This window comes from Epinephelus moara, chromosome 18 (assembly GCF_006386435.1).
Source record: "Epinephelus moara isolate mb chromosome 18, YSFRI_EMoa_1.0, whole genome shotgun sequence".
Lineage (NCBI taxonomy): Eukaryota > Metazoa > Chordata > Actinopteri > Perciformes > Serranidae > Epinephelus > Epinephelus moara.
The window spans coordinates 662677-674041 of record NC_065523.1 but is presented as its reverse complement, the minus strand read 5'-3'; the positions used below and the strand labels follow the sequence as shown (position 1 = coordinate 674041).

The following is an 11365-nucleotide window of genomic DNA, read 5'->3' as shown; positions in this document are numbered from 1 at the left end:
CCATTGTGGTGGTGTACAGAGCCAAAATGACGACAACTGTATCATTGTCCAAATATTTATGGACCTGACTGTATACTGTAGGTACCAAACAACACAGTAAACCCTAACTTGCTCAATCAACTTCTAATTTTTCTGGAAACAGCTTGCACTCAAAACTTTAAGTTTACTACAATACAGTAACAAATTTTTTGAGTACACCAGGTACAAAATAAATGTGTAACATGACCCTTATCTGACAAGAATTTTATGTTAGTTTACCATAACTTTTGTTGTTGTTGTTGTTTGAGCATTTAATTCTATGCCATATGAACATAACAACATTGAGTATACACATTTTACAACATTTTTATTTTCATGGATCTATAAAAACATAGTGTAGCAAGCTTTGGTTTCTTGATTATTAGACTGTTAGAATATAAGGCTATTTGTTCTATTTAATTCACAGAATAACTTTATGGTAAACACTCGAATACTAACAGGCGGGTTGTGCCTAACTGTGTATACAACTTCACTCATGGTGCAAAATGTCTTTCACCACACCATTAACTGTAGCCCATTAGAACCATTGTGTAATACATATACATTCGGCTTATGGCTTTAAACACATTGTCTCACGGCATACTGGGAATCTCCACCCATTTAGCCCAAACATGCCACAATATGTTAAGTGTACAATGATAGTGTTGTTAATTGACCTTGAACTAATAAGGTGAAATTTATTTATACAGTTTAGTCAAATTAACTCAAAACTGTTGACTTAACATAAAAAAAAAATAAATAAAAAAAATGTCAGGCTCACAAGGGATGAGTTTGTGTGTCAAGTTATGTCATTTTGACAATTCAGGGCATTTGTGTAGACTTCGCATTAAAAGTTTGAATTGAAATTGAACTACCCCATCTTTCCTATCCCTCCTAACTGCCACATATCCATGCATGACAAAATCTAAATTGGGTTTCAGCCATGACTCCTGAATACATAATATATCTGGTTTCTCCCTCCTACTGCCTATAGATTGCTTAAAGTCCTGTCTATTAGCTATCAGACTCATTGCGTTCCATTGGAATATTAAAATGATGATTAGTATTAACCCACACATGATGCCTCACTACTTGCTTTTTCACTGAGACTGTCTCTCACTTCCTCCCATTTCAAACCCTTCATTTCAAGATGATGCACAGCTGCTTTCACAATTATTTGAATCCTTTCAGTTTTAAATTTGACCTCCGCTGTGGTATTTATCACTCCTGCTATAAATGTCACTATTCTTTTCTTTTCTTCCCACTTCTTCCTTCTATCCTCCTGCTCTACATTCACTGTAATTTTCCCTTCATTTTGCCCATACTCTCTGCTCTGTTTCCCTGGTCCAGCCCTCTTAACTGCCTCTGCATAAGAGACTTTTTCCTTCACTCTTATCTGTTGCACTTCCACCTCCCTCCTCAACACTTCACTTACCCAATAAGCAACCCTCTGATTTCCTCCACAGTTACAGCACTTGGGTTTCACTCCTTCTCCACACTTCCCATATTCATGTTCCCCTCCACATCTAGCACATCTTTTCTTACCTTTACACACCATAGCCACATGCCCAAATTCAATTAAAGCATCTCATTGGCTTTGGAATGAACTCCCTAACTCTGTATTTCATGAATCCACAGTGTAGCTCACTTGGAATAACCTTTGTTTTAAATTCTATCAAGATGGTCTCAGTCTCTTTCTTCTCTGCTCCCCTAGCCATTCTTTTAGCACTTTTGATTAGACTATTATGTTCCCCAAAGTTCTCCACCAAGTCCTTCATGCTGACTGACAGAGGTATTCCAGAAATCACCCCCTTACATCCACCCTCAGCCCTCTTCTCTCCCACTCTTATTACTCTGGATACTTTAACTTTTCCAACAGTATTCATTTTCTTTGCCTTTTCCATCTGCACTTGATTACTGCATCCTATCAGCAAGTTTCCATCACTCAAAACTCTTGCATACTTCACACTTGTCCTTTGATGATTTTTGTTAGCTTCAATGGATCAATTTTCTTTACTCCTCCCTCTCCCTCAAATCTCACTACTACGACAATTACGCCTACTTAGGCCTACTCCTGCTTTCGATCCCTCCTCCTCACTCTCACTCCTCTCGCTCTCAGTTCCACCTGAGCTTTGATTTTCTTTCCTTCTCTCATGGCGACTCTTCCTTTCTCCCCTCTCTTTCGCAACCTCCCAACCACCCTCCGTCCATTCCTCTCCCTCATTGAATTCCATGTTGTCCTTCTCTGTCTCCCTGTTTGACATCCTGTCAAATTTTGCAAGGAGGAACAGTGCAAGAATACCATTCCGGACCTATACAGGCCGTTGGTCGATATTCCTACAATAAGAGTCAAAGTTAAGGTGATCAAAAGGATTAAAAATCTGGCCTTCAAAATTGGATTTGTTGTAGTCCATAATATGCGTAATTTCTAATATGGTGTATAATTAGAAAGAAGAAGAGAGAAAAAAAAGTCAAGGGTCATAGCTTAATTCATGGCAAAGAGCCTATAGTGTCAAATTGTTATCCTGACTTTTTTTGTTGTTGGTCTCGGTCAGGTGGATGGACAATGAGTTATATTTTAAGTATGCAATGTCACCTCTTTGCCGAGCTGCCTTCATTGCTGGAAGTAATTATTTTCTTCTTTGCCGTACAGCCTCAGGGAAGTCTTCATTGATGAAGATGCCTAAGCCCTTTAAGTTTTTAGCTTTGTCAAGAACTGCAAGCTTATCCTTCAATCGCAGAAATCTGACCACAATGGGCCAAGGTTTTCCAGATGGTGATATTGGCTTCCCAGCCCTGTGAGCCCAAACAAGCTCTATCTTGAGATAGTCCAACTGTAGTTTTTCACTGAGTAGTTTCCTCACTTTTTCTTCTGATTCAGACACCTTTTAATAATACATTTTATTTGAAAAGCGCCTTTCAGAACACTCAAGATCACTGTACAATAGAAAACAACGTAATAAATAACAACAAGGAGAGACAACAACAATGGAACTGGAACTGCCAAAATTAAAAATAAATACATAAATAAAAAAATGAGTCAATAAATAAATTCATATGCCATTAAATTGCACCAAAAATGCATAAAACATGAATGTAGGCATTAATTAACTGATAAAATGCGTATTTTCTTTTTACATTGACATTCCCTCACACATTCTTGTACATTTACATTCCTACATTTCATTTCATTTCATTTCATTTCATTTCATTTCATGTATTTGTTTATTTGTACAGGGACCGTGCACATTAATGAACATTTCTGTAAATGTGCCAGTTTTAGCTGTGTAGCTAGTTTCCAACTGCAGTCCCCAGGCAAGGTGTTAATGGCCAGCTAAAAGGAAAAAAAACATTACAATAGACATTTCGTAATAATAGCAAAATATACAGCACATATAAAAACACATGGATCAGAAAAGAAGGCATAACACACACAGTAAAAGACAAGAAGTGGCACATAAATCACAATGGAAAACACATCAAGCACTTTAAAAGACAGGAAAATAAGCTTCAGCCCATAGGCATTCCTTCACTCATTCTTCATACATTTACACTTCTTCATACATTTACACTCCTTCACACGTTCTTTGTACATTTACATTCCTTCAGACATTTAATACAATTTATACATTTACATTCCTTCCTGAATTCTTTTCACATTTACATTTCTTCATGCATGCAGAAAGGCATGAAGAAATGTAAATGCAAATGAGGGGGCTGTCCAAAGTGTGTCACCCCCATGACATACTTTGGACAGCCCCCCTCATCTGCATTTACTTTTTTACTCTGCCACATGAAGAAATGTAAATGCAAATGAGGGGGCTGTCCAAAGTGTGTCATGGGGTGAACTTTTCGCCTATTAGTTGATCGACACCTGAGTGCATGGATCGACTATACATGCCTTGCTCCCCACAGCCAGCTTAGAGGAAACCTCAGAGGACTGTGATGGCTGGGGCCGTATGGAGCTTGGAGCTTTATCCCTATCTTTATTCAAGAGAGTGGTATATCAGTTTGAGAGCATTATTTATTGATTTCACGTTCAGAGTTTGTAATATTGTTGATGTAATATATTGTATTATACTGAAAAAAAATACTATAATACTTTAATTTCAGGCTAAGAGTCACTGCTGGGTCAGGCACATTGGACTGGCACAGGCTGGAGAAAGGCATAATAACAGACTGCACCATCTCAGTCATCCTTTTCGCTCTTGCCATGAACATGATAGTCAAGTCAGCAGAGGTGGAGTGCAGGGGTCCCTTGACGAAAACAGGAGTACGCCAGCCCCCTCCTTTATGGATGACCTGTCACCACCCCGTCCGTCCCGGGCAGTAGATGGATCCTCCAAGGCCTAGAGAAGCTCATCACCTGGGCAAGGATGAGCTTTAAGCTGGTAAAATCAAGGTCTCTAGTGCTCAAGAAGGGAAAAGTAGTGGACAAGTTCCGCTTCTCACTGTCTGGAGCCACCATCCCATCTATCACGGAGCAGCCAGTTAAGAGCCTCAGGAAGTACTTTGACTGCAGCCTCAAAGATTCATTGGCTGAGTCGGGTTGACAAATCAGGCCTGCCAGGGAGGTTCAAGGCCTGGATTTACCAGCACTCCATCTTGCCCTGGATCCTGTGGCCTCTGCTGGTGTACACAGTACCCATTACAACAGTCGAGGCCATGGAGAGAAAGATCAGCAGCTACCTGCGCAGATGGCTCAGTCTCTCACGCAGTCTGAGCAGCTCCGCCCTGTATGGCACCAGGCAACATCCTGCAGCTCCCAATCAGCGGCCTCGCCGAAGAGTTGATGGTGTCCAGAACACGGGAAGCGTTGCAGTACAGGGAATCCAGAGATCCAAAGGTGGCATTGGCTGGTATCCAGGTGTGAACAGGCCAGAAATGGAGGGCAGACAAAGCTCTGGAGGTGGCTGAGTCAAGGCTGAGGCAGAAGGCTCTGGTGGGGCTCATAGCCACAGGGCGTGCAGGCACTGGCTACCTCCCAGCAACTAGGGTTGACAAGGCTAAAGGCAAAGAGCGGCAACATCTCATTCAGGAGGAAGTGCGGGCAGGCGTGGAGGAAGTACGAGCCAGCAGGATGGTGGGAATAGGGCAACAAGGAGCATGGACTAAATGAGAGAATGTTCTGCAACGCAAGATCACCTGGTCCAACATCTGGAAAGCAGACTTCCATCGCATCAGGTTCTTAGTCCAGGCTGTTTATGATGTCCTTCCAAGTCCAGCCAACCTCCACGTCTGGGGCAAAACCTACACACCATCCTGTCCTCAATGTTCAGGACGGGGATCCCTGGAACACCTCCTCAGCAGCTGCCCAAAAGTGCTTGCAGACGGGCGCTATTGCTGGCGCCATGACCAGGTGCTTAGGGCAGTTGCTGACAGCATAGCCATGGCCATCAACACCATCAAGGGCCACCACAAGCCAAAGACCATCATGTTCCACAGAGCCGGAGAGAAGCCCAACATACAACCACGGGCGAAGTCAGGCCTCTTCACCTCCGCCACTGACTGGAGACTGGAAGTGGACCTTGGCAAACAGCTGAAGTTCCCAGCCAGGATAACACCAACACGGCTTCGACCAGAAATGATCATCGTGTCTGATTCCACCAAGCAGCTGATCATTCTGGAGCTCACAGTGCCCTGGGAAGAGCGCATGGACGAGGCCAACGAGAGGAAGTGTGCCAAGTAGCTACCAGGAACTGGTGGATGATGGTTACATTCACAAATATATGGCCATATGTAAACGGCAAAAGCGGAAACTCTACACAAAATTATAGCATTATTACTGCTGTGTTTTTTTAAATAAGATTATCTATTTGGCCTTTTGCTTTAGGACAGCATGAAGTTGGGAAAAAGAGAATGGGGGAATGACACGGGCCGCAGGCTGGGATCGAGCCAGCGACCGCTGCACAGAGGCGGTGCCTCTGTGCATGGTGCCTGTGCATGCTGCGTACAGACTACACTTCTAACCAGGTGATGAAACCGGTGCGTCGGTAGCTTAGTGGATAGGGCCAACGCCCCTGTTACTGCCGTTTTCATCACCTGATGTAGGAGTGTAGTCCATCATTATCCCCACTGTCACTGAGACAGTTGTCGTCACTTTTGACTGGTGGAACCCTGGTTTGAAGTCCACCTGGTCGCTTCCCATAGAGTGCCGAAGTCACGCCCCTTCCAGTAGAGGTCATGGGACCTTAGATCGGAAAAAATATGAATGGCAGTGAATGGGGAGAGCAATATTATCTTTTGTTCCCGTTTGAGTTGCGACATAAAATCTAAATATGTTGTTAATGAATTTAAAACATACATTTTAAGGTCAAGAAAGTCATACTTTGTGGTAAAACTGTTGAGATATAAGCTTTTTAATTAGAAAGACTCAAGAGTACACAGGAGGAGGTCGCGTATGTGACGTCATAGCTTTCACTCGCTTCCTGCAGCTTGGCCTCCCCGCTGAAATTCCACTGTTTTATGATTAATCGATTTATGATTGAAGACGTCTGTGTGTTTTGTGCCAGGTTGCAGTCACTCCAAGCTGCAGGAAGCGAGCGAAAGCTATGACGTCACATACGCGACCGCCTCCTGTGTAGTTTTTCTAATTACGTTTTTTTCAAGAGTTTATATTTCAGCAGTTTTACCACAAAGTATGACTTTCTTGACCTTAAAATTTATGTTTTAAATTCATTAACGACATATTTGGATTTCATGTCACAACTCAAACGGGACCAAAAGATAATATTTCTCTCCTCATTCACTGCCATTCATATTTTTTCCGATCTAAGGTCCCATGAGCTTCACCGGAAGGGGCGTGACTTCGGCACTCTATAGAACATTGATGCATTCATTTTGTTCTGTGTTGTGAAAAAGCACAGAAATTTCATTTATACCCCAGCATGCTATTTTTGTAATGTTTATAGGAATTAACTAGAATGGCATTTCCCAAAGAAAACGCATATGAGTGCTGAAATCCATCTAAATACAGCACCATCAAGAAGGCCCACCAGCGCCTCTACTTTCTGAGGAAATTGAAACAGGCTGGACTTGGCAGCTCAGCCATAACATCCTTCTACAGGTGTGTGGTGGAGAGCATCCTTACCTCCTGCACATACACTGCATCACAGTGTGGTACGGAAACTGTTCTGCTGCAGACGGGAATGCTCTACAGCGGGTGGTGAAGACTGCCCAGAAGATCGCGGACAGTAGCCTACCCACCCTGTCAGACATCTATGCCACCAGGTAGGAAGGCCCTCTGCATCATGAAGGACTCCACCCACCCTACCAATGGACTGTTTGCCCCCCTCCCCTCAGGAAGAAGGCTGCACAGCATAAAGGCAAGAACCACCCCGTTGAAGCTGTGAGACTTCTTGAGAACTTTTAATGCTGCTGGTTTTAAATGCTGCTGGTCCTTTTTTATATTTTGTTTACATGTTTTTTGTTTTATTTATGTTTTAAATTTATTTTCTTTTAACTATGCACTTAATGGGCATGTGCAATTCGCGACAAACATAAATCTTCATAAAATGTAAAAAAGATTCGTCACATGAAGTCTATTCCAATATGTCAGCTGTAGAAGCAAACAATAAGCTGGCACGTATTGTTACCTTAGCACAGCTTACCTCATATTGGACAATTTCTCCAAATTTGCAGCCTCCACACGCAGCGGTTGTTAGCCAAAGCGTTAGCTTCCATGATCCGGATGTAGTTGTCACTCCAACGGGTCCTACAAGAAACCAGTGCTTGCAAAAGGTTCCTAGGTACGTATTGAATATGCACAAACTGGCATTGGGGGAATACAAACGCTATCTCGGCTGCAGTCTGAATGGAAGCGGTACGATGCGAATTGGTGACAATCGGCGTATATCCAAAAATCGTAAAGAAAGCAAGGGCAGAACATTTAATAAAGCCCTGGAGGGTGGGAGTGGATGAACCCGGTTAAAGAGTACCTGCCCGGACAGGACGTTCTAAAACTAAAGCGAGCGCGCCCACAAGGAGGCAGGGATCATTTCATTGGTCAACAGTAAACCTGGCGCTCTATTAGTTGGGGGATTTTGACAGGGTTGTTACACAAAAAAATCCAATTGCAGGGCAGAAATCTAAGAGCAGAAATTCCGCGAGCGCACAGAAGCAGTTTGAGCGCAAGGAGAAAAGCCAAAGCTCACCTATTGCTTGAACAGTGCCCTGATATTACTTGATGATACTGGAAATAAGGGGTGTCCCTAAATGTAATTTTGAGTTAAAATAAAGCTTGAATTAAAGAATATCTGCCCTACACCTCAAAGCAATATGAAGTTCAAAATATGTAACTACAGCCTAGAGGCTTTTTAAATACAAAGTTGTCATAGACAGAAATTTCACAGACACCTTTTTAAAGTTACTTTTACTGTAATTAAAAGTTCAGTTAATTACAGGTACAGTTCAGGCCATCGAATTAATTGAGAAATTTTGCATAGAAACAATAAAGATTGTGCAATAAAGCAAAATGTGTAAAGTGAACAGTAAAATTCCTTCTGCTGATATATAACAAAGTTTAAAAAAAAAAAAAAGTAAAATAAAAATAAAACTCTTATGTCCCGGTACAGCACCCCCTTTAGTTCCCTGCATTTTCTAGTAGTTCAGGTAGTAATGTAATGCCCCACAGTGCAGTCACACACAAAAAAAAATCACACGTCAAATTCAATTTGTTGTGCTGAAAGTATTTAGAGGTGCAAAATAATAGGGCAATGTAATGCCCCACAGTGCAGTCACACACACACACAAAAAAAAATCACACTTCAAATTCAATTTGTTGTGCTCAAAGTATTTACAGGTGCAAAAAAGTAGAGCAATTAATGCCGCACATAGTGCAGACACAAAATAGGACGATTAAAATTTTTTTCAGATTGTTCAAAACGGCCTAGCTCTCAAGCTGGTGCAGGTAGGAGGAATAGGGTTTGTGCCTGGGATGGTTCTCTGTGTGGAAGCTGGGGAAGGGAGGTGGAGGAGATAAGATAATCCCATAATTGAGAAATTCCAGTGTTACAGCAGTCAAGGAGAAAGTGAGATTAAAGATTTCAAATTTAAACTTAAAAAACTTAAATAACTAGGCATGCAAATAAGTACAAAAAATACAAGAGACAGCGATAAATGACAATAACAATAATAATAATAATATTAATAATAATAAAAATAATAGGAAGTGGATAATAATAAGCAGCAGTGAATGAAAATGACCAGTGGATAAGGTGCAAGTGATTGTATGTGCAAAAACAGCAGACTGCTGTGGAACGGCAGTAGCGCATTGTCGGAGGTGGACAATAGTGGTGAGGGGTCGAGTGCTGTGGTGCAGGAACCGGCGGTCGGCTGATCAAGTCCCGCATGAGGGTAGCCTGTTCTTGGAACATGCCTGTCAGCATACAGAACTGTTCCGCCTGCTCTCGTTGGTCTCCCTCCCGTACCACTCTCTCTGCCTCTTGTGCCTCTCAGTGCAGCTCAGCTTCAAGAGCCACCTGTCGTTCGAGGTGAATCCGCTCTCTCTCGTCATCCTTACAGTCCATGGCCTCCATCAAGTCCGTAATTTCTTGGGCCACTAGCTGCGCTTTTGATGCTTTTTGCCGCTTCGCTGACGGTGGCACTTGATCTAAGAACAACATTACCCGTTTAAGTCAGATGCTACATTGGCAAACACAACCTAACTTAATAGCAACAGACTAATGAAAATAGACTGTAGACTATATAAACACGTTATTCATGACGGGAACTGCCCATTGGTTCGACAGCCCATTGGTTCGACATCCCATTGTTCCGACCATATTAAACTCATTGTTCCGAAGTCCGTTCCGAAATCATCATGATGCCCTGTGGTTAAGGTCTGGTTAGGTTTAGGCACAAAAAACACTTGGTTAGGGTCAGGAAAAGATCATGGTGTGGGTTAAAATGAAAAAGAAAGTGACAAACACATAAGCTGTGAGCCTGCTCCGCTTCAAGCCGGTCGCGTCGCACCATATGCCCGCCGCAAGCCGTTCAGCACCGCGGACAGTCGGACTAATGGGATGTCGAACCAATGGGCTGTCGAACCAATGACATGGACCCATTCATGACATGCAGCTCTCCCATCCGCACACACATTCTCGTATTTTTTGCATGAGGCTAATGAAAATAGACATGGCCAAAACAAACACTAGCCTAATTATTACACCAGCTCTCTCGCACACGGTGAAAAAAAAAAAAGGCCAGGGCCTTACCTGTTTGGTTTTCTGTGCCGTTTTTGCCGTTCTGGCTGTTGGCATCCTCGTGGCTTCTCTCTGTAAATGCTCTGGAGGCAGGAGCCGGTGGTGTCGTGTCCAAGCTGCCCTGAATTGACACTGGGTTTGCCGAGTGGTTTGAGCCCCAAATGCTCTAGCACAAATCGAAATACGGCCAGTCAAGCCGTCCCCTGCCGCTCCTGCTGTTGTGGTTGTTCACATTGTTAAACTTTTTCTTCACATTCTTTAACTTGCTAATGACTTGCCCCTTGCTCCGAGGGAAGCCGCGGCTGTCCAGTCCTGCGGCGATTCTCTCGTAAGTCGGCCCATCCCTCACCATCCCTGTCATCTGCCGGTTAATGGCCTCTTCATTTGCGAAGACAAGGAGGGTGCGCAATTCTTTGTCTCCCCAGTTGCTCATCTTTACAGCGTCTGTCAGGTTTGCATTTCCCTCTTGCTACTAGTACTAGCTGCTAATATCTGCTATCAGCTGTTTCCTGTTTATCCACCGCCAGTGGGTCGCACGTGTGGTGTCATCAACAGCTCCTCCCACAAGTCTTCAACAGCCCCTCCCGTTGCGGAAGGCCGCCTCGGTCTGTTTATACTAAAAGGGTTCCGCCAATATGACTACCCTCCGAGGCAGAAAATTGGCCTCCTCGGACCAACTTCCCTTTCTGCCTCTGTGTGTCTAAACGCTCTCAGCTGGCTGGCAAATGGGCCCAACATTTGCGTAATCTGGCAGTGTAAAAGGGGCTTAAGTTATACTCCCCTCATCAGCACCATGACCTCTCTGCTGATGTCTGACTTCACTCTGTTGTGTGTGTGTGTGTGTGTGTGTGTGTGTGTGTCTAAGTAATATGGTCGAAGTCGGCGCACCCCCTGTTGAAGACCTCTGCTCTAAAGGGAAACAGGCTTCAGTTTGAGTGGCCATTTTCCGTGTGGTCCTAGTGCTCGACATGTCTCAGTTTATTAGCGCGTAACTGACTTAGGCCTAGTCTGCCGGAGGAGACCCCTATAATACACTGGGCACCTTCTCTCCTTCTCTCTCTCTCTCTCGTATTCTATTACTGCATCTTGTTAACTCGGCCATTCTGGATGTCACTAACTCGGCTTCTTCTCTGGAGCCTTTGTGC

The 11365-nt window shown here is 43.4% G+C and overlaps 1 pseudogene; it reads left to right on the top strand.

Moving 5' to 3' along the window:
* Positions 1 to 4117: 4117 nt before the first annotated feature.
* On the top strand, positions 4118 to 5707 carry LOC126405411 (uncharacterized; annotated as a pseudogene).
* The last annotated feature ends 5658 nt before the right edge of the window (positions 5708 to 11365 follow it).